At 33.7% G+C, this 25,499-nt stretch overlaps 1 protein-coding gene across 5 annotated transcripts in view; it reads left to right on the plus strand.

Annotated features, from left to right (window-relative positions):
- The window catches only part of LOC126760958 (trichohyalin), a 184,940-nt gene that overhangs the window by 137,894 nt on the left and 21,547 nt on the right, over positions 1-25,499 (plus strand). The window contains exon 1 of one of the 5 annotated variants that reach the window (XM_050476786.1): positions 1,655-1,699. The exons of the other annotated variants lie outside the window; for them this stretch is intronic. The gene's annotated coding sequence lies outside the window, so the exon portion shown is untranslated. Of the gene's footprint in view, positions 1-1,654; positions 1,700-25,499 lie in introns of those variants that run through there. 5 annotated transcript variants of the gene reach the window in all.

A 25,499-nucleotide genomic window follows, 5' to 3' on the forward strand; every position in this document is an offset into this window, starting at 1 on the left:
CACCCAAGTTCACTGTCATTGTGTCTATAATCTATAATTTCTGCTGTACTTAGAAGATGGATAACTAAAAAATACGGTTAAGAATCCCTTGAACTATTTCTGTGCAAATATTGCTCGATTTACCAAATACTGGTGATTCTACAGTTCGTTTTAGCAGTTTTGGTTCACAGCTGTCCAAGTGGGATCCTACAATACCTTTGGCTCGAGGATCGACACTACCATCTAACTTAACCTGAACACTATGACTAAATATAAATTAATTTATTAACTATTCCTCTTATGGCTTGCGACATTTCTTACTCAAAAACTCTCTCCAGAGCTCATTGGAAGCCTTGTTCTCCCTAGTTTCATTTTCTGGTCATAACTCATTTAAGGTAAACTTAATGCGCTGTTAGAAAATTTCTTTCATGATTCTACAGTATTTAAATAAACTTATTAAATTTTTTTAAGTCTGACAGCACGGAAATAATAGTCTCACGTAATTAACGGTAGAAAACGAATTAGAGACGTTAACATCGTATCTGCCTCGTGATTCTTTATATTATCACGGAGTGTACTGTTGCCGCTAATTCATTTAACTTCCTGTTATAAAAGAGAAAAAGTTCCTTTAACCTCAGCTAAATATATATCGCAAAAATATGTCTAAACTTTTGACAAACTTAGAATTAGTTAATTTTTTCAAATTTGATCCAAACTTTGAGCTGCTGAATATAATTATTTTCAGCTTACTCATATAGGTTAGGTTAACCTAACCTTACTCATATTGCCATTTTAAATGCTAAAATATGACATGTCACCATTTTTACGACTAACACACCTAAAGCAGTATAATTTTTAAAATTTGCTTGCTTATTTTAAATTACCGAGAAATCGCCCAAAATTTGCATAAAATTATATATATTCTAATAGGTATATTACCAGCAGTCAAAAACTTCCCTTCAACCCACACTTGTTGCCATCTTTGTTTAAGTAATAAAAAATTGCACTATAATATGTCATTCTGCTACATTTTGGCCATAAAAGCACGGTATTCTTGGAATCATTATCTTAACTCCAACTCCGTCAAACATCAAACTTCCACAAACGACTACCTTTTCGGGCACTAAAGTTTGCCGCCAAAGTATCTTAATGTTAACCACATGTTCGTGCTATAAATTAAAAAAAAAATGTTTTTATTTCTCGGCTATTCAACACAACATTCGTTTATTAACGAAAAAGCTTTCGGCACTTATGCGGTTGCATAATTTTTATTTAGTGTTGCCGTCATAAACTGACATATTGCGTTCGCGTTCGCGTTTTAAGCGAGATCAGACGCAGAGGCCGCCAAAAGGTTCTCAACTTTATTAACGTTGTATGTTTTTATTATATGCTTGGGATAATGGAAATATACTAACGCTTAAAACACAAATTAAAATTGTGTTACCTGCACCCATAGTGCGCGAGAGATAAACGCGTATGTGGGCGGATCAGTTTACATGCCTGTTATTAATGAGGATAACTAAGCGCCTTGAAGTACTTACATATATAGTATGTATGTATGTATTTAGTGTATAGTTGCATAAACACTCATATTACATAAATTTCTGTTGGAAGATACATAATAAATTCCAATTATATTATTTTTTATTTTATTTTCAGGTAAACAAACAATGAATTATTACTTAACTTAAGGAGAGTTCTACATTTGCCAAGTTTGAAGGTATGTTTTTTCATCAGAAATTGAGCTGAAGTAAATTTAGTAATGGGTATTATATTGAACAGTGCATTTTTTAATCATTTGTGTTATATAACCACTGCATAATAATTATGAAAAATTATATTTATGATAAAAATTTTTTTATTATTCCCATATGAGTCTTTTCTCATTCAAATTTCTGCGAGAATTGAACAATAGGTTTCTCAGAAAATTTCATTAATCTATGTACATTTTACTACATTACAATTATTATATTTGAAACTTGAACAGTGATTTTTAATCGTTTTTTATATAACCATTGCATAATAATTATGAAAAATTATATTTATGGTAAAAAAAAATTTTATTATTCCCATATGAGTCTTTTCTCATTCAAATTTCATTCAGAAAATTTCACTAATCTATGTACATTTTACTAGATTACAACTATTATATTCAAACTTATTGATTATTTAATCTCTAACCAAATATACGGAGATATAATTTTTTCTTGAAAACATCTCCAAATAATTTAATCATAAGAAACTGAAAAATAAAATATCCTTTCCAAAAAATCTGCTATGCACTTTGGAAACCCTCAACTCACGTTTCACATAGTCCTGTAAATATATTTTTCTTGTATAAGCGATCAGCCTTCCACCCGCTTGTCGAACACTTCCATTAATTCAAATCGGTCTCCAAAATTGGGTCTATGTATCTTTAGACTTTAGAAGCAATATAAAAAATTCCTGAATAATTAAAACCTTCGATTTCTTAGAAACAAGGTTATACATGTAAATTACATTCAATATTTTTAGACGAAAAAACATCACACTCGAGATGCCTCACCCATTTCCTTGCATCTAAATCACTTCGAAAAAATTCTCAGAAGAAAAGTTTCAAAAAAGCAATTCAGAAAACTCTCAACTTTTAACTAAACGAAAATATAATTTTCTAGAAAAAGTTGTTTGCCATATTGCTAATTATAATTCATAAACATATCACTGTTATTCTCAGAAAGCATTTTTACATTTTCAGCTTAAAATTTTTTTTTGAAGATTTGCGTATGATATACAAATATAATGATGTACTATGTATATTTCATTGTAGTTCACATTTACAAGTGACCCTAGTCAGTATAACTAAAGATATATAAGTATTTACTATATTATATAAGTACAAAAAAGAAAGATATATCACTATATACTCTGTTATATACGTATAAAAAACATTTTTAATACAATTTCTACGAATGCCATTTATTACATGTACTATATGAATAGTTCCAAAAACAATTTTCCCAGCTACAACGCAATATGCTCTAAGTTTTCGTGCCTCATCTACAAAAAGTTATACTATTTTTTAAGAATGTTCAAAACATCAAAATATCTGAAATGAATTCAAAAATTAAGTAATGCCAAATAGTTTCACACACTGTTCACTTTCCACTTTAATCAGTTTAGAACTACTTGTGGGCCGACATGGCGTATGAGTAACCTTGCGGAAAAACTATGTGTTAATCTTCTTCACGCTTTTGCAGACAATAAATTCGGAATATTTAGTATAAACAGGTCTGTGAAATGAATTTTCTAAATTAATTAAGTGCATTTACGTTTAATTGATGGCGTTACGAAGTATTTACGAAATTATTCACATCGTTAATTTAGTGGGGAAATAAGTGCAATATTTATAATTTGAGGTTTGTATATCAAATATACTTTCAAAAAGCAAATACAACAAAATAACGAAGAAATACACTGAAGCTACAATATCAATCACACACATTTCGTGTAGCTTAGAAGGGTATAAAAAGATTGCTATCTTGATTTTGATCGGTCAGTTTGTATGGCAGCTACATGCTACAGTTATCCGATCTGAACAATATATTGCGATATTATAGGGCTCCTTTGCATAATAATTTATGTCAAATTTTGTGAAGATATATTGTTAAATAAAAAAGTTTTCCATACAAGGACTTGTTCTTAATCGATCAGTTTGTATGACTGCTATATGCTATAGTTATCCGATTTAAGCAATTTGTTCGGAGATTATGCCGTTGTTTTAAACAATAACTTACAGTCAAAATTCACGAAATTATCTAGTCAAATAAAAAAGTTTCTCATACAAAAACTTAATTTTTTTGGTCACTTTGTATGGCAACTATACGCTATAGTGGTTCAAAACCGGCGATTCCGACAAATGAGCAGCTTCTTTAGGAGTAATTGACGTGTACGAAATTTTAAATAGGTATCTCAAAAATTGCTAGTCCCTCGCGTTCAGGGAATAAAAAAAGAGAAATCAAGATAAAAGATAAAGTCCCATACACTCACTTATTTATAACATTTTCAAAAATAAAACTGCAACCGAAGGGCATTTCTGCATAAAAACAAAAACTTATGTAGAATTAACATTTTTAGCGTTCAAGTGCATCGCAGATTGACAAGCAGCCACTTCAGTTGCAGTGCAACGGATTTCAAATGTCTAAGTGATTCTGCATGCTTGCAGTCAATCAGCGTGGAAGACTGTCAAGCAGTCAAAAAGTTCAATAACAAATCATTTGAATACCTTAGTCACTGCTTATTTATTCATACACTGTTGTTAAGTATTGCTAGCAACTTGTTGTAGCATGCTTTTCGCTTTTCGCTTTCTTCTTATTTCTGTGACGATTTTGTTTCATTTGAGCGCAAGGAAAGTTTCCGCGCTTTTAAAATACTCTTTTGTTGTTGCTTTTCGCTTTTTATTTTAATTTCCAACGCCGACACACACACACTCAAATAAATATGTGTACAATGTTGCCACACTACAGTTATTTTGTGCATTTGTGAAATACTTGCGTTAAAGCAAAGGCAGAGAACATAGCACGGGAATTGAGTGGAAGTCACTACCCACTTGAAAGCATTTACTATGAGTATATTTACAGTTACGTAGTTGCGAAAGCAGCGAAAGTTCTACTTTGAAACTGCAGAACCATATATAAATAGAAATTCTGTTTGTGTAGAGGGTGTTTTTTGGAAGCTTAGAACTTTTATTGTTCAGTTTGCTTTGCACAAATTTGAGTGTATTTGGTGTTTATGACTGAATTTTGAGCATTTATCTTGACCGCTTTTTAGGAAAACCATCCCGTCGGACTGGATCAATTTTACACCACTTTTTCCAAAAAAAGAAAGTTTTTTGGGTCAATAGCAATATTTTTTCAAACTGTTAACGTTTTTTAAAGAGAAAATTCGCAAAAGTATTATTCCAAGTATTCCCCATCTGAAGCTATAACATTTCATTTTTCTGAGAATTTGTGGATTCCATCCCAAAAGAATTGCGCCGGCTTGGCGGTCAAGAATGAGTCAAGCCAATTTTTGATACTTTGATCTGATGTGTCCAGTGAGGATCTTTTGCATCGACCGGAACAAATAGTATTCCGAAGACGTAAGGTCTGGGCTACAAGGTAAGCAAGGCAAAACTTCACAACCGCCGCCAACCTTTTTAACCCACTTGGAACATGAGACCGAGCATTCCCATTATGGAAAATAATTGCTTTTCGGCAATCGGTTGCTTCAAGATGATGGATCCAGTGAAAGCATTCTGCATCGACTGGAACAATTAGTATTCAGAAGAATCAAGGTCCGGGCTATAAGGGAGGTGAGACAAAACTTTCCTACCGCTGTTTTTCAAATACACTTTAACTGGGTTGCAACATGAGATCGAGCGTTCCTATGATGAAAAATAAAGTCGCGAATCCAGTCATAAATTTCGGGTTTTTTTTGGTAATCGCTTGCTTTAATTTAATGGGTTGTTGTCAGTAACGTTTCCCAATAAAAATTTCACCCGATTATAAAAGCTCATAATACAGAGCATTACCTCGTGAACACATCAAGTAATTACTTACTTTCGCAGGTTTTACATATGATTTTTTACGTTTAGAGTTATCGTAATGAATGCATTGTCCATCACTAGTCTACTATTGAGGTGATGTGATGCCTATCCAGCTATGTGGGATCCAATAGCCATAAGCCTGAGTCTAAAGATTGCTATGAGTTTCAAACGCACAATTTTCACAAGAGATCATGCCTATGTTGGACATGTGCTTCTTGAGCCTTTAGTGTCCACTGTAGAAAGCGACGAGTGGACCAAATTTGTCTCTAAGAATATTTATCGTGTTTTTAATCCTTGTTAGGTTTCTCATCAGTTGTCAAATAAATCATTCCGATGAAATAGTGGCACATGAGATGTTTTCAGATCAAAGATCCATGGTAAAAATTTAGATATACCAGCCCATATTTTTCCGAAATTTTCAAAAAAAAGCTCCTTTTCATGTCAATTTGACAAACTATATGAAACGTAAATGTGAAATTTGAAAACTGTTTTGACAGCCATCTCTCTATGTAAATGTATACCTCCTAAAAATAACACCCTATACATACCCATATTCATCAGATGTTCCACCTCATATGCTCTTGGATAAGTTATCAGAATAAGCATATATCTCAAAGATAATATCATCTACCTTCAAGCCACTTTTCCAGTATTAGAAATAGCAACCAGAGGGCAAAATATTAAGTAGACGCCAAGTGAGATCAGTACTTCATTTTATTTATCTTGTGTTCTGAGTCTCAAGAAATGTTAAATTAAAAAAAAAAAAAACAAAAAAAAAAAAGAGAGAGACCCAGTCATCGTTTTGATAGTTTCCAATTTTGAGATATATTTCATGCACTCTTCCATTTTACATAGAAGAGCAAGTCCTTTGTTGTGGATTTGTCAAAGCATGTAGAACATAAATGTCAAATTTGACAGCCTTTTTGACAGCTATCCTTCAAGAAAATGCTCTGCCTCCAAAACAGCACCCTACACATACATTCGTTGCTATGTTTCGCAGATCAAATATCTGCATGCATATTTACATAGAGATTTCAGTTCATCGCTGCAGCGTCAGGCAGGCGCGCTTTGAACGTGGGTTGGAGTGTGTTTGCGCTGCATTTGGCGTATAATTTAGCATTCATTACTTAGAATTCACTTTTATTACTTATTTTTGCAACGCTGTTCCGTGCAATTCTCTTTGCGCGCACATTCGCCTACACTTTTTTCGCCTGTCATTAACTTTTTGCTCGGCTATTTTTATTTTAAGCTTTGCCACTTTAAGCTAAATCTTGTGAATGTATAAATTTTTAACGAGCATTTGCACAAACCACTTCTTTCGATGTTCGGTATTCGCTTTTTGTTGCTTTTGCTTTTGCTTTTGTTGTTATACTATGTAGTCTGTGTTGTTGGGTTGTGAAAATTGAATGACTTTCGGTTGTCAGTTCAAAAGTAATAAAGATATAAAAGATTTACATAAATGCAGAACGTTGTTTTCCATTTTTCTCTATTTTTGTTGTTCCACATTTGATTTCAGATTACTAGTGACCTTGACCTTAAAATTTGTTTGTAGAAATTAAGATTGAGAACAAAGGTTATACTAAAATTTCCACTAACTAATTCACTGTAGATTTTCTTGAGCATAGTTGGAATGATCCAATTGAGTGACAATAACCATTTTGAAGGCAATTTCATAATACTACTATCGAGGAAACACTCGTCCCTATAGACAAAAAATCAAGGCTGTCGATTTTCACTGGCTTAGATTAGGTTAGTTTAGGTAGGTTACTTGATTATTCGTGAGTGTTAGTCCCACTTGAACTACTATAGACGCCTGTCCGTTTTGATCTCCAGATCAAAAGCAAAGTCATATATCGACAAAACACCTAGAGCTTACAACAAATTTATGGATATTGCTAATATTTACTTCAACCAATTCGCCGAGTTCGTAGAAAGTATGGCAACCAAGGAAGGAAGTAAAGGAAAAAGTGTTTAGAGGTTTTCACCTCAACTTCCTCTCTACAACTTTTACAAGTTAAGTCCTCGAAGATTTGTAGTCTCACCGCGTGAAGTACCAAAGGGACACTGTCCAGTTAGGACATCTCAAAGAGCTTCATAGGTCCAACGCCCGACTGCACCTTTTGGTTTAAAAAAATTTTAGATTTTTCAAAAAAAACAGCACAGAATTCGCCAGTGTTTCGGCTAATGTTTTTTAAATAAGATGGACTGTTCATACTGTGGTCGAGTTTGGTTATGTGAGAACACTATCAATACTCAGAACCAGAATAAGACCCTAGATAGATAGACCCATCTTCGGGTCAACATCAAAAAGAAATTCTAAAGCGTTATGGGCCCTCTAAGCATCTCCGAAGGAATTTCTACGATATATAATAAATTTTTCTCAAATCATTCGTTAACTTTTTTAGACCTCTTAATTCGAAGCTACATAACATGTAGAAAACATTAAAAATGTTAGCAAATCAAGTAACAGATAATAGTATCATTTAATGACCCTCAAAGACAAAGATTTTGACAGCTGTCTCCAAGAGATGACAGTTGATAAAAGCAGTGTTGTATTTTTACCTACTGAATGGAACATTAAAAGGTAACTGACTACAGTAAGTCAGTAATATCTATTACCATTCTTTACATATATTAACACATACTGGATTATTTCAACGTTTTCTTTTATTTCCTCTTTTTTCTGCTCATTTCCTCACCTGCTTTCTTTCTTTTCTCCTCGCAACCTCTTGTTTCCTGTTTTGTAAAAAAAAAATTCTCTCAGTTTCAGCTCCATGCTTCTGCAAATTCAGTATTTTGCACACATTTGTTTAGTCTTGCTCTCGAAATTAAACAAACAAAGCTCGCGCTCGCACAACTTCTGAGGCAGCTAATTAGTCGAGGGAGGAAGTTCAAAGGCGGAAAAGTGAGAGAAATTTCAAAGCATGAAATATAGTAGACTTTGCATTATAATTCTAATTCGTTTGCTAAAGCCAGCACAGCGAAGGCAACTGCCGTTGTGCTAATGAACTACATGTTTTAAAGCGACAACAATAACAATAACAACAAAAAAAGAGTTATAAATTTATGCTTTGGCATTGCAAGTGCTTAGCGGTGCAATTTTTATGTATTTAAGTAGAAGTATTTGTACATATATGTATGTATGTACATATATGAGTATGTTTATAGGTATGTGTGTATGTATATTTAGCATATTTATTTTGCAACTTTGTTGGCTCTGGCTCTGGCAAACTGTTTTCTTTTTATTTTTTATGAGTTTTTACATGCATAAAGCATGCACACATGTATTTGTGTGTGTAAACATTTATGATGTTAGAAATTTTTAGTGCCTCAATTGTTAGCGCTGCTAAGTAAATAACATTTGGCAACCACAAAGGTAAAGGTTAAGTACACAGCAGAGTAGCTTGCATGGTTAAAAAGGGGAAAATAGCAAAAAGCATGCATGCTGCAAAAATAATAGACGCTTTGGCGGAAAACAGCAACTCGGAAATTTTTATACCCCGAACCGGGTAAATTAAGTTGCCACGACGTTTGTAACAACCAGTAGGCAAATTTGGAGGCATCACCAGTGTATATATGGGAAATAGTCACACATTTTTTGAGATATCGATCTGAAATTTTGCACGCTGCTTTTTCTTCGCAAGAACCTGCTCATTTGTTAAAACCGATGATATTGAGCAACTATAGCATATAGCTGGCATATAAACTAACTGATCAGAATTGTGCTCTTCTAGGAAAAGCTTTTTTATTTCAGAAGATATCTTCACAAAATTCGGCATAGATTATTTTTCAAGGAAACTATATAACCTCTGAAGAAATTGTACAGATCGGATAACTATAGCATATAGCTACCATACAAATTGATCTGTAAAAATCAGATCCTTCTATGGAAAACTTTACTATTTGAGGGCAAATCTTCACGAAATTTGACATGTATTATTATTGAAGGTAGTTCTATAATCTCTAGATATTGTGTTGAGATCGAACAACTGTAGCATATAGATGTCATACAAACTGATCAATCAAAATCAAGATAAATACTGTGATAAACACTCTTTTATGATAAAAGATATGCAGCTGTGAAGGTTATCATAGCTTTGGTGCAGCCGAAGTTAGTTTCTTCTTGTATTTTTTTTTTAATTTTTTGCAAAATTTATTTAACACTAAATTTTAAATTTTAAAGACTTTTAAGTTCTTTTATTCAAAACATCTTAGGGTACGAGTTTTTAACAACTCTTAAACTAATCCTCAGCTCGCATACATACCAAAAATACACACATCTGCACTTCCATAACCTATACCTATTACACAGCGCCGTCAAGGTAACCGCGCAAATTTCATCACTAAGCCGCGTGTTTATTTAATATTTGACCACATTTTCGTCGCTTCGAGTGCCATGTAAACACAAGTACATATGTGTTTATGTATATAAGCGCATATTTATTTTCATACATCAATATTGACAGCTTGAGAAGTGACCGCCGCCACATTTGGCACAGTTGACAGTGAGGCACGCCACTCAGGCTAATTTGCCATATGCAAATTGTTGGAAAAATTTGGCCAATGCCGAGCTGGCTGACCAAAACAAGCAACAACACGTCGCACGCACCGCTTAAGGTGCAGTGCGGCGCAAATAATACCTTGTATATACATATCTACATATGCGCACCTATATATTTGTTTACAATTGCAGACTTTTAGCAAATAAAATCAGCTTAAACGACTCTAAATGTTTCCAATAAGCAGCTAGTAAATTTGTGTAAATAAGATTTCATGGCCAAACTTTATTACTCTTAGAATTCGAATTGGTGCGTCTAGACCGGCTAAATTTTTTTGGTTACTGGCATTTTGCAATATTGCTTAATATTGTGTAGTCGAAAAAGTCTTTTCGTATTTCTAATCAAACTTCAACTTATTTTTTTTAAATCTATAATAAACTTTAATTAACTAAATATTGTATGTACCATTTTGGTCGACCACTTTTTGCAATTTTTCCGCTAGAGACATTATTCCATCAGTGTAACCGTTTCTGGTTTCTCAGCGAAAAACTGCGACAAGTAATTCTCACTGGCTTCTCTTGAAGCCAACTTTACTCCATTAAAGGAGCTCTGCATTGACTAAAACAAATGATAGTCCGATAGTGCAAGGTCAGGGCTAAATAGTGGATGCATCAAAACTTACCAGCCAAGGTCTCCCAGTTTTTGCCGAGTCATCAAAGATGTGTGTGGTGTAGCGTTGTCCTGATGGAAGACGAAACCCTTTCTGTTGATCAGTTCTGGCCGTTCTTTTTTCGATTTCCTTCTCATCAGATGTTGACAGTGTAGAATCAATCGTTCGACCAGGCTAGAGCAGCTCATTGCGTTTGATTCCTTTCCAATCCCACCAAACACTCAGCATAACTCTTCGAGGCGTCAATCCAGGTTTTGCGACCATTTGTTGAGTTTCACCGCGCTTGGATCATGATCTTTTTCGCACATTAATGTCGTATTTGATCCACCTTTCGTCTCTTGTTACCATTCGCTTCAGAAATGGTTCGATTTCATTCCATTCCAGAACGGAAGCGAGCGAACTATTGTTGTGCTACATGAATTGATACAGCATCGTCTCCGTAAACTTCACAAATTTCTTTGGTGGCTTTCATGGCATTCTTCCCTTTTTTATATAAAATTTCAAAATATAGCGAATTTCTTCATTATTTTCACTCATTTTTGAACAGCTGTAACTTTTTTCAACTTCCCCGAATTTAATTTTTTTTTTGGTTAAATGAAGCTTAAAATCTCACCTTTCAATCTGACATAATGTGATTGGTAGCACTGGAGATATACGACTGCAACGACATCTATTGATAAAATACGAACGAAAATATTGAAAAAATGTATCCAAAGTTATCATAACGGAATAAACAAAATACAAGATTTACCAACAATTTTCGAATTATCAGTAATATGACTCTCAGTTAGAAAGTGTAGGTCTACTTAAAGAACTAGTTGTCAGTATTCCCATATTAAATTTTAATACTTAGAATTATAATCATAAATAAATCTTCAAAAGTGCAAAACATATGCAACTCTTGCATATTCACTATTTAAACACATTGCATAATTGCAAAATACCGTTATTTACTTATGCTTTTACGCACACTTCAACTTTCAATTTTCAAAGTGAAAAATCCGCCACCATCACTTCTAGTTGCCCTTTATAATACTTACGTTAGTGTAAACTCATATGCCTATATTCATTTTATGAATTTATCCCATTGAGGGCTTACTTTGTCCATTAAGCTGCAACATTTCAATCATTTCAAGGCGAAATACCTCGCCAACAACCCACAAACCTTCACTTTCTACCATAGTACCATACATATATCGTTCGTAAGTGAGCTACTCGGCAAAGGCATATGCATTTTGTTATGTTTTACAGTGAGAGGCTAAAATGAAGCAGTGAATGCATTTAGTTGCGAAGAGAGGGATCATAATAATAAATTCTTGATCAATTCAACTTTTTTTGAATGCTTTCCGGAGAGTTTCTTAAAATTCTATGATTTGGCACACATTTCTTAATACCTTTAGTCATCCTTTTTTTGAATAGAGTTAAAAATATTGTAAGGCAGGAACGGGAAAAATGAATGTTCTTCTCGTAGAAAATCGATACTTCACTTCTTCCCACAATATTGGCAATTGATATCAGCTAGTGTCCAGATAATATGATTAGTCAGAGAAATTGCCTAAGATGGCACTGGTCTCAAATTCGACTCGATTTCTTTATGTGGTTTCATTGGTTTTTCGACGATTATATGCATTTCGCCCGAAAAGGTGCTTCCAGAATCATTTTCTTTGTGAACTATCTATCCTAATCTAAAATAATAATCTTAGAAAACGAACTGAGTAAAGCATAACATTTTTACGACTCCAAAATGAACCCTGATATCTATTTGTATACACTAAAGAGGACAACTTAAGTTGGCTACCAAAATTATAACAACCAGAAAGGAACGTCGAAGACTAAAAATTATATATATAAAGGATCAATGTAACGAGCCGAGTCGAATTAGCCATGTCTGTGTTTTCATCTGTATAGTGAACGCCTAGCCCTCTCTGTTTATAATAAATCGCTCTAAAATTTTGCAGAGATCCTTTTCTTTCCAAGAAGCTCCTCATTTGTCGGTACCTCCGATATTGGATCTATATTTTTATTTCGGAGATGCTTCGACAATTGGTTCAAACGCAAAAGTGTATACATTTTAATAGAGAATATTTTGAAAAACATTAAAGCGACTTTCGATAATTAAAATTTAGTTTTGTTCTTGAATCCCGAAATATGAAATGCAACCTACGTAGTTGTCGAACAAACTGATCGATTAAATCCATGTCTTTGGATGGAAAACTTTTTTATTTGACAACGAATCTCATAAAATTTAATATGGACTATTGTCCTAGGCAACACTACAATCTCCGAACTTTTTTCGGACAACTAAAACATATCTCCTTCTTCTTCTTTATTTGCGTAGACACCCCTTACGTGGTTATAGCCGAGTTTACAACCTCATGCCAGTCGTTCTTCCTTTTCGCTATTTGACGCCATTGGAGATTCCTAGTCTAGCCAGGTCCTTCACCAGCTAAGGTCTTAGTCTTCCTCTGCTTACCCAGGTGGATACTCCTTTGAATGCTCTCAGGGCATATAGTTGCCACAAAAATTGGCCGAAGTTAGCTTCTTTTCTTGTTTTTTCTAAATTATATTTTCAAGTTCTCTGATGAATTTCGACCAAGTCATCCCTCAATGAGTTTAATGCGTGAATGTATTCTGAAATTCGAGAACATGATCAGTGAATCGAGTCACTGTATTCATATAAAAATGTATGCATTTTGCGGCCATATCGCGTTGCAACTAGCATGTGAATCCATCTGTGTACAAGTATATGTTTGTGAGTGGCAGAGTGCTCATGCAAGCTGTCTGCCTGCAGCCATTGAAAGTGCTTTCCATCAATAAATTATGAAGTGTGTGCTCGTAACGCGCTAAAAGTAGAGTAAGAGAGCGAAAAGGTGAATAATGAGAATTGAGGGCGTAGGGTGTAAAGCAAATAATCAAGGTGCATGTGTGTTGATGTGTGGAACAAAACACTACTACAACTACGCGTAAGGATAATATGCATATGGTTGTAAATATGGAAATGCAAGTATTCATAGATGTGAGTAAACAAAGAGTATTGACGCACAAATGGATGGATGGAACTAGGAGATATATGGTGTACCACATATAGTATGTATGAATGTATGCATGTATGTACATATGTATGAATGTAGTTCTTGGTATAGCTACATTCAAAATGGTGCAATTCGTGGCAGAAAGCGCGCGTATTCAAAAGACTTCAATATAAATGAATTTTTTAAAGCAAATGGGTGTGGAAACCTTGTCTTTGGTAGCTAGTTGAACCAATTGATTAAAGCGAACAAATCCATTCGTTACTTATTTAAATAATTTATTTAAATACATATCAACAGGAAATATGTTAACATTGTCAATAAATAATAATTAATAATTCAACAACACTAAGGAATGCAAGTACTTCAGATTCAAGTTACACAAGGTTTCCCACACCTTACTCCAGACTGCCAACCCTGTAAGCAACAAAATCGATAACAGCTAGAACTCTAGAACAGAAGCTTAAAGTCGAACCCGCCAAAAATCAGTAATTTCGTTGATTGATATAGTAACTTTTTTAATTTTATTTCACAATTTTTGCCAAGTGTGACAGCCTAAAAACACTAGATGTGCCCCTAATAAAATTAAAATTGATAAAGTCCCAGCACAAATTTCATTTGAAATTTTATGATTTTTAACATACATACATATGTACTTTAGGTATATGTATATTCATCTTAGTTAGTTTATCTCCATCAGAATCTAGCAAGCTTACAAAGATTTCAAGCTCGATTTGAGTGTGTCTAATATATTTTGCACGACTTGCAGCGTTACTAAGTCTTATAAAAGGTAGCAAATATGCATAATTATTTACAAATAAATTGAATTAAATTAAATTAAATAACAAAGTAATATATTATACAAATTCATGACAACTCGGAGCTATGGGAGTGTTCTGCCGACACCTTTGAGCAATTAAATTGATTTAGATCTAGCTCACTTATTAACTTGCATATTTTAATGTTTATAATATTGTGTAGTAATTTATCACAGCAAATAATTGTAATTATTTTATTTTTTTTTTAATACAGTAGCAACATTTTGAGATAACTTTATTGTTATGTTATGGTTATTGGCATAATCTTATTTTTATTAGATAATGTATACCGTATATCATTTTTTTTCTAAGAGTAGTTTGAAGTTACCGTATAAATTTAATAAGATACCGTAGCAAATCGAAAATGAAGTTTTCCAATATCGCTTTTGGAAAGTAATTTTACTCTGAAATGGAATTTTCACAAGGAAAGATCAGAAACTCCAAAAAATATATATGTACATATGTATATAAACTATCAGCCTTCCAATTTGTTGATGAACGTCAGTTCCTCTCTACCAGTCATTATGGTAAGTTCACCTCGGAATTCGATAGGTATACCCTACCATATGTAGGTTTTGAGACAACTTTAGGGTGTCAATATACAAGTATTTACAGACATATAAATGGGTATATCGAATTTCGAGATTCTTACCTAATTTAAGCTTAAATGACTGGACTAGTCTCTCAGTTTTTGGTATATCCATGTGAGATTTTGCATACGTCCCAAGAAGCGGCTCATTTGTCAAAACCGTCGATAACATACCACTACAGATTAGACCAGCTATAGAAGCTGTTCCAGCAATTCGATGTTTTTGTATAAAAAATTATTTATTTTACAAAATATATTGACCAGGCGTTGACGCTTGTTGAATTTGAAAACGAACGGAATTTGATGACCAAGATCTCGAACGATTGAATTGCATAGATCTTAATCCAACCGTCTTCGTTGGCATATAAATAAAAAATGATTTATTTTACAAAATATATTGACGAAATTTGGCATGATTTGATATCCAACATAATGCTGCAATCTCCGAGAAATAGGATAGATCTAATCACTATAGCATACAGCTGTCCTACAAACTGATCGATCAAAAATAAGTTCTTTTATGGAAAAAAATTTAAGTTGTGACGGGTATTATATACATAGCTTATGTGCAACTAAATTTTTAATTTTTTCCAGTTTTTATGAAATTCTATACGAGAATCGATACCTAAGTAAATTTTGAATCGATATCTGGAAGCAGAAAAATTTTGAACCAATTTTATTCCATGAATTTAGCGGAAGCAAACCCAATTTTCAAAAACATATTTCTCAGAAAATCTTTTTAGGGATCTGTTAAACAAGATTTTTTAAGTCCATAAAATATGGAATTATTTTGAGTTTCATTATATTTTGAATAAAGGAGTATCATACAGAAACTAAAGACAATATTTGAACCAACATTAAAATGAGAATCAGCTTTATCGCGACCATTTGGTTGAGAGAAAAATTCTTGCCATCTCTCTTACACTTGCCTCACGATTACATCATATCCTTCCTATATATTAGGTTGTCAAAAATCAGATTTTCGCTTGGCGCTGAAAGAAGTAGTTCTAGTTTTGTTCGTCGCATCGGGTCATGCTATACCTTTTTGGAAAGTTGCCCCATTTTGAGTTTCAAAACGAGCCTGATACTAATTTTGAATATTGAAGGCCGCGTAAAGTCATCATAAGCGACAGAAACTAAAGACAGATGTATGAACCAACATTAAAATGAGAAATGCACAACGATGGTTTCAACGTTTTCGTTCTGGTGTAATCGAAGATGCGCCACGCTCCGGAAGCCTGTCGTCGTTGCGATAAAATCACTGAATTGGTCGAAAGAACCGGCATAGTAGCAGCCGTAGCATCGTCAAGAGCTCTCTTGAGTCACCATCTCTCTTACACTTGCAATCAAAAAAAAATTACAAAAATACATATCCTTTTTGGACAACTAATATATATTCATAATACTTTTTTAATATTTTTATCTGTTGAAGAGGTTGTAGGTCGTCCAAAACAACAATCTCTCGACCGCCTTGAAGGCTTTGTACCACTCGTATGCTTGTGTTTTTGATAAAACTGAATGAAAAATGAAAGTTCTAGAAACTATGCTGTAGGTTTTACGCTTGAAAAAATTAGTGGCCAATCATAGATTGTCGCTCGGATATCATACAGAGAGCTTTCGTACTTATAGTCATAATTGATTTTGATTGTCATCTACTTGGACTTTTTAGGAACTTATGATGCATATAGAGGTTGCTCAAATATGACTAATGTATTCTGAAAACATTAATCATTATTAGAGGTTAGTTTTTTTAAGATTCTATATGTAGGAGCTACGGTAGAGTTCGATTTTGGGGCTATTCACTCTTTATTGCCTAAAGGTCTACCCAGTATTATAGAAGAGAAGTGACCGCTTTCATATCTCTGCCGTTTTTCCTTTTTGTTGGAGTTTTTTGTTTGATCTTTAGCCAGAAATTACTTCAAAATACTTGTATCATTTGCGACTTCATAGGCCAATGACCCAGTTTGTGTATACAAAAAACAAGCATTGAAAAAATATTTTATTTCATATCTAGATCGAAAAACTTATTTGATGTTAATTTCGATTTCAACTTTACCCAATTTTCACTCTTTGGTGATCTATTATCAACGTGGGCTCACGATCATCACCAACTGTCAAACTCTACGGCCTCACAGCAGTTTACTCATAGTAAAACCTACAAAAAAATTATATTTTTTTTATTTTGGTAATCCATGGCTTAAGTCTGTGACAAAGCTAAGCCTTCCAATTGACTTAACGCAATGAGGCGACCTTGTCCCGCCTTACGAATGTTACGACATGTTTTGTTGTTATTGTCTGCCATATTCCATAATTCACTTGTACATAAATATTAATTTATTTTTAATCATAAGCAACTTTTTTGTTGATTTTTATATACATATGTACATATATTTTTGTACATACTCATATATGTATGTATTTCTCTACGAAAATTCACATTCAATGCTTAAGTTCTACTGTATGACATCACTGGCGCCCAAAACGAACGCAAATGTAGACCAGCAGCAGCAACAACCACAAACATAAATAATTCAACGCCCGTTTATGGAAAACTTGTTCCGAGCAACAAAACGTCCAAGCGCCACAACCGCACGCAAATTGAGCGCCACAGAAGCGGAAAGTTGTAAGAACACGCTCACACGGCCAGCACAGTTAGCTTCACGCTGAGACGATGACAGCTTAAAGCAAAGCATTACTGCCACCTAAGTTGTCAAAGATGCTGCGCTGAAGATTTGTGTGTCACGGCGAGTGCTGGATGGCATCAGAGGGGCAGGGGAGGGTAGACAAAGAACAAAAATAGTGTGTGTAACCGCTTAAGCTCCCGGTTGATAAAAAAACTGTTGTTACTGTGTGACCTTGCTAAGAAATACACGCATTCACGCAAACATACATATGTATCTCATACATACATATGTACTTACAAAGCCTTATGTACTTACTCCCATTCGGTACATTCTTCGGCGTAGCATCCCAGCGACCGAAATTTTGTGTGAAAAGAATAATGAGTTGGTACATATGTTTGCTTGCTGTTGGCGGCTTTGTCACCCAAATATCCGTATTTATTACTCGTACTGCTTACTTGCAACATATCTAATCGCAGCTGGTGAATGCCACATCGGACGCTCAAGCGCAAAGTCATTGTTCATGGTCAGTGTTATGTTTCGTAGACATTGTTGTTGTTGTTGTGGCTGCTAATGCTCACGTGGGTTTTAAGTTGTATGTTGTTGCTGTTATTATTTGAGAAACTTTGTTTGACATTGGCCTTTCTTGGTTTTTCTATTGCCACATGCGTACAAATTTACAAAAAACACACAAACGTCTATTTTTAGCTCACAAGTGTACCCGGTAGAAGTGTTGTAGTATACCAGCAGCAATTACTCTTACGTTTTTTTTTTATAATTTTTCAGCTGGTTGAGCATATGAAACGGAAAAAATTATAACTGTACATTATGAAATAATGAATGATGTGCAGTTATGTGAACTGACACTTACACACACATGTACACATACAAACAAATGCATCGGTTCCAACAAAATACCTGATATTATACAGGTGGTTGATCAGCATATGACTACACGAGTTTACGCTCGTGTTAAACTTACAAAGTAAAGCTTCCAATTTTCGAAAACAAAGACTTTACCGAAAAATAAATTAAAAATCAATTAAATTAATTGACATACAAACAATTACTTTGAAACACCGCCTAAAGTTCGTATCAGATTTCGTGACTGCTGATCACTTTTCTATCATTGGGAAACTCTAAAATTGCAGAATTTTGATTTCGGGATCCCGAGAAAAATCATAATTATTTTGTATAGCACTTTACTTACTCTTATTGCATGGTACATAAATTGAATTGTGCAATAAAATAAAAATACATACACATGTTTAACAATTTTCGGGATCCCGTGATGAATACAGTTAATTCGAGCACTCATAAAAAATGTGATTTTGTTTTTGTTTGAATGCCATATTTACACACTTCAATAATTCGCCATTTAGCACTATAAGGCTACCAAACTACTAAATTATGATTTCGGGATCCCGAAATTTGTAAACAATTGTTTTTGCTGTATGATTCTTCTTTAAAGAAATTGAGTTTTAAATAAGTAAAAAAATAACAAATAATAAAAATTTTGTAATCTTTCGGGATCCCGGATTTTCAAATTGAAAACTCAAAAAAAAAACTATTTCAATTAGAATAACATATTAACACACTTGAAAATGTATCCTTCTAGCACTATGAGGCTACCAAAATATTAAATTTCGATTTCGGGATACCGCAATTTGAAAAAATTGTTTTTGTAGCTCTAAAACTTAAATTATATAATAACATTTTGAATTTGGTTCTCTCTTAATTCCAAATAAGAAAAACAAAATAACAAAAACTGCAATTCAAACTTTTCGGATAAGTAAATTAAATTTAATTTTTAACCATTTAAACTTTTCGGTATCCCGTGATAAGTAAACTAAATTTAAGAACTCAAAGAAAATATTTCAGTTTGATCATATTAATACCCCCATATATTACTCCCTTTATTACCTTGAGACTGAGAAGTAAATTAAAATTTCGGGATCCCGAGCTTAATATATGTATGTATGTACACACATTTTTGTATCACACTATTTGAAAAATAAATTTATATATTGAGGATGATTTTTATTTCACGGTAACATAAATTCAAATAAGCTAATAAATAAATAAAAAAATATATAAATATTTTAAATTTCAGGATCCCGAAAAAGGCAATTTAGATACTGCAAAATATGTTTCAGTGTCAATGCCTTATATACACAATTATTCTTTCGGCACAATGAGATTTCGTAATCTCAGAAACATAATTTCGGGATCCCGAAATTAACATACATAGTATGTACATTTGTATATCACACTATTTTGAATTATAAATTTGTATAATGAATTTATTTTGGCACAATGAGGTTTCCTAATTTCAGAATCATACTTTCGGGATCCCGAAATTAACATACACACATTTGTATATCACCCTATTTTAATTAATAAATTTATATAATGAAGATGATTTTTATTTCACTTACAAATTACTAAAAATACATAATTTTTGAAATCTCGGGTTCCCGATAAAAGTGTCTTCAATTTAGTTACTGGAAAAAAATATATTTCAGTGCGAATACAATATTTATATAAATATACAATTTGCCTTTTGGCACTAGAAGATATCCAAATTCAAGAATCGTGATTTCGGGATCCCGAAATTTATAAATATAATTTTTGTAGCACACAATTCGAAACTCAATGTTTACATTTTGAATATTATTTCCTTGCAATTTACAAATAAGCAAAAATATATCTAATTTTTTTTTTTAATTTCGGGATTACTTGAAAAAATTCGTAAGAAAAATTATTCAAAGTTTCCATATTTAAATACAACACATATATAATATTACAGCATATGTAAATTAGTATGCTATATGCGTAAATTTACACTATGTAACAGTGTCAACATTTATGTTTTTCTAATCACATAATCATCGTGTCTGACAACAATGCGGAAATATTAATAATTACCAGAAGTGAGTCGACCGTTTCGGCACTCCCCCTCGTTTTCAAATATGCGATATGTGATATATGGAAAAACACTTGTTTATCTATACATATATTTATATATATGTATCTATGCGTAAGCTTAAACATAAACACACGATTGCTTCGTCATCTCATTATGCTGTTGTCGTACACCAGTTGTAATCGGCCGTAATGTTACACCGTAGTGTAATGTTATGACATCATAAAGTTTTAACGTCTTTTTAAGTACATAATTATTACAAGCAACATCAAATTTTCACAAAATTAACAATTCTCGCAAGAAAAATTAATGGTGTTTTAAACATGGTGTAAATATTAGTTTGAAGGTGAAATAAAAAGTTAATATAATTCTTTACAAAATATTTCTTTTAAGTGACTGCACCTTCCAACTTTTACTTTAACAATTATGCTCTAATATTTGAGTGTATTCATGACTAATCATTATTTTGAAGTAATTTGTATTTCATTCTCATTTCTATATCTAAGGCTAACAGCATAGTAAAATATAAAGAAAAAACCAGCGATAAATTTTTTCGAAATTAGCCAAAAAAAATTGATTCATGCTGCAGCTTAGTCTCATTTGATCAGTTCTGATATATAGTACATACCTCTTCTCCTTTCTTTAGATTCAGTAATATATGTGTTCTGCATCTCACTATGTTCACAGCCTTAGTAGAACAGCGAACTAAAAAAAACTTAAAAAGCTTCAACAACACTGTCAAAGATATAAATAAGCAACTGCATTGTGTAAGTAAACAACCCCTTAAAAGAAAAATAATTTCTTTATAATATATTTCCTAAGTGATATCTTAAAAGAAATATTTTTTACTAAAGGAGAAATCGGGTATCTTCCCAATGGTTTCGACAATAGAGAAGAATACTAAGAAGATAATAGTTTTGTGCATCATACTGTCAGTGATGAGTGAGGTCGAAGAGGCTGGAGACAAGTGCCAAATATGGCGATATCGAATAAAGTTTTTGCTTTATTCCTTCTCATTTTAGTAGAGAACTCAATCTCGCTGCTAAACATTTGACTCTTTCGAAGTCTACCAGGTTTAACTTTCCTCTTCTGCTCCTAGTCCTTCACACAAAGTTTTTCGATGCCGAAGTTCCAACTACACCTGTTTTTGTTATTAAAGCTACAAATTCTTTCTAAAAACCACATTTATGTACATCTATGGAAACCTTACTTACTTTGACAACTCGGTAAAGTTTTCTAGAAATACCAGATCATTCCCGTCGCACAGAGAAGAATTTTATCTCGCCTGGAGTTTTTAAAAATTTACATTAATTTACTAGTGAAGGGTAGGGGGATATAATAGCCTTGAACTCAGACTCCGTGCATTCAAGGTTTATGAAAGAATGCCTAACCTCGCTATCACTACGTGTTCAGAAAAGTGCCGATGCCAGTGTAATCACAGATATTAAGCTGTCGAGCTGACAGAAAAAGGCTACATAACGCCGCTATCAGTAGAATGAGAACCGGCTAGACCTCCGCTATCTTCGTGCGCCGTATTTCTGTATAGCTGGGCTTCGCGGGAGCTTTGTTAACGCTGTATTAGTCCTTCTCACATGTTGCTTTTGGTTCAAAGTAGGTCGCAAGAGGCTTAGGGAGTTCTTCGCTCTCAGTAAAGTTCGCCTTTCCCTAATCGTAGAGCATCTAACTGGTTATTGCCCCGTCGGTGTCCACGCGATATGGTTGGAAATCTTACCGGATTTTAGTTGTAGAAGCTATTCTGAAGAAGATGAGGTAGAAGCATTATCAGTTCTTTCTTGATTGTCCGACTTTTGTGTTATAGCTTAAGCACCACGAAGCTCATACATTCAGACATTTCGGTGAACTGGTGAGGATAGAAATGAAATGGAGAATCAGCATTGTCCTCAAGGCTCTTTGTCGACTTATAAGATCTGATTATAAGAGCTATATTTTCTGTTTTTACAAAGGCCTGTATATAGTAGTTCAAGGGTGACTCCGTACTTCAGGATCCTTCAAAGAATAATAACATAACCTAACAAATAAATTTGATATTTTATTTTACCATTACCACCGCTAAGGTGTGCAAAAATATGAAAAGCCCCAATTGTAACGGATTTCAAACTGAACAGTTTTAAAGCTTTTTAATTAATCTTCTTTAACGAACTTGATAATATGAGCTCCCCATACAACAGAAGCCATATATAGTAATCTCCATGACTAAGTGAACACAGTTGCCGTGCTCAAGTGCATCCTTTCTCGACCGACCGCATACTTAATTCCACCTAACTAACGGTGCATTTAATAGTGTTCTGAAATCAAAGTCAATATTTTTAGAAACACGGGCAACTAAATGGACGCATGACACGCACTACGTGACCTGATATCGATACTTTCGCACCAGACTTTACGTACTACATGTGGTTGTGTGTTGTTGTTATTATTTTTGCCACATGGCGCCACTTAAGCATATCAAGCACCAAACACGAAATAAAATGAGTGCCAAGTATTCCGCTATTAAACGAAAACAAAAGCCAAAACGAAACAGCGAATGTGGGAGATAGCCATGCCAATAACAACAATAACAAAACAACAAGTTCGACTGGCGTATCGATGACTTTTCAATTTCCATTTAGTCGCTGCGTCTGCCAGTGGCAAGCATTTCAAAGCGTGCTGCAGAAGAAGCCTTGGCCGAAGTGTTGCCGCACATAAAGACGAGTCATCGTGAAGCGTTCAGAAAAACTTTTGCCGCTCAACAGTGGAGCAGTGGAATGAAAGATGATACTTACTGTCAGTTGCCACTTGCCACATGCCACATGGTGGTACTCTGTGCACAGAAGGACATGCATGCATATTCGAGCTTCGAACATAAATATTTGTTGTTGTTGCGAATTGACAACTGAGCGTGAGTGGAGTTTCGAGTGGTCAGTCGTGACTGAAATGTTGTACAAGCCTTGCTGTGTGTCCCATATATGAAAGTATGATATATATACAGATATGTAGGTATGTATGTACATACATATATGAGCACAAATGTTTATTTGCAGAGCGATAAATTCTACATTTGCTTTTTGCTGTACGTAGGAAAGTGAATGTTTGGTGAGGCTCTTAGAATCAGTTTTCTTTTGGGGTTAGAAAGTGACAAGAAAGGAGAACAATGCCTGAGGATACTTTTCAATAGAATTTCTTTACTTTCCTTAAAACACTTTAATTGTGGTAAAAGCTTAAAGCTTAACTTTTCTATGCAAGAACTTCCAAGATAGGAGACACTTCAAAAATTAGTGAAGTAAACATCAAGAAGTGGCCAATTTTAAAATTATCCAGCAACTCTGTGGATTTAGAGGAAAATCTGACATTTTTCTACCCCAATGAGCTTACATCTCTTTAGTTATAGTATTGATAGCAGTGGAATATGTCCCTTCTCGCCCAACTGAAAAGAAAGGCATACGCAAAAATAATGTTCCAATATCTCATCATCGTCCATGCTCTGCATTCCGCCGAATCATCTTTTCTCAGCTTCGGAGAGTGGGATCTTAAGGTTAGGTGTCATGTGACGACCTTACAATGTTACTAAGCTCCCTTTTGCCTAAAAGTAGAAGATTTTAGTCTGGCTCCCATCAACACTACCCCAAAGCAACTTTGTGGTATGCTCTGCATTGCTTTATTTCTAAGGCCTGAGGTGTTCCTCTAGGGGCCATTGCTTCAAACAACCCTTGAAGGAGTTGAATGGCCTGGATCTCATCTGGCTTTTCATATCCTTCTATTCCCCCTACTAAAAGTCTAGTTATTGATATTTAGTAACATATTGGCTGCACGGGTGGATGAAATTGCCGCTTGGCTGCCCATCCACTAGAATGTATCTTTATCGAATTACTGGTTAGAGCAGAAGCCTTCTTCACATTTTCTGTTATGCCCATAATTTCGGCCTGAAAGGCTGAATTTTAGTATAGTTTGTGTTCGCTCCTATTCTTCTCTCACTATTTGATCATTCAATAAATAAGTAGATTTTGTGTTGAAACTGCTGATTACACAATTATTGGTCGGATCTTCCCTTCTGGAGTATGAAAATGATGTGTTTAGTTCCTCGTGGTTCTCCTTTTTTTCTTTTTATAAGGCTGGTCTACTCTCAAAATAACTTCAACTTTTAATAACAAAAAAAATGTGTTTCTCTTTCTTTTAGAAATGTCTTTTAAGTGTCTGTATATGTATATATCTAGATAGTTATTTTAATAAATGATATTAAAATAATTTCTAGTAACACTATTTTGTCTACTTCAATTTTGTCTACTTCAAACGCCGTTTGATCTACTTATAAATACTCAATTAACCAAAATTCGCGCAAAGTGTGACCAACGAGATTTCGTATGTAAATTTTTGATATCCAATTTAGTTAAGATCTCATAATAATAGATTACTTGTTTTGTTAATTTTCGCAGAGGCGTTTCTTTGAATTTCCATTTTAAGCTAGCAACTTGAGTTCTAAAATAGGCAAACATATTTATATACAGTAGTTTCAATAATATTATGCATATTTCTCTGAATTTCTACATCTAAATTTCAGTCTCTAAATTTAGTAATAACAAATGTAAACAAATTAGTTTTAATATAAATTACTAACAGAAGAGATATTTCTTATGATCACCTTTAGAATTAAAAAGCAGAAAATATCAGAAAATCAGCAGAAAATATCAGAATGAAAGAGTTGAGCAATCAAATAGTTTGTTTGTGCCTAAAATATCTGTTAAGGAATAAATTATCTTTTCTGACGTCACAAAATAGTTGTAAATAGAACAGCTTTAATTGGAAACTAG

The sequence above is a fragment of the Bactrocera neohumeralis genome, chromosome 6 (assembly GCF_024586455.1).
Source record: "Bactrocera neohumeralis isolate Rockhampton chromosome 6, APGP_CSIRO_Bneo_wtdbg2-racon-allhic-juicebox.fasta_v2, whole genome shotgun sequence".
NCBI classification, from domain to species: domain Eukaryota; kingdom Metazoa; phylum Arthropoda; class Insecta; order Diptera; family Tephritidae; genus Bactrocera; species Bactrocera neohumeralis.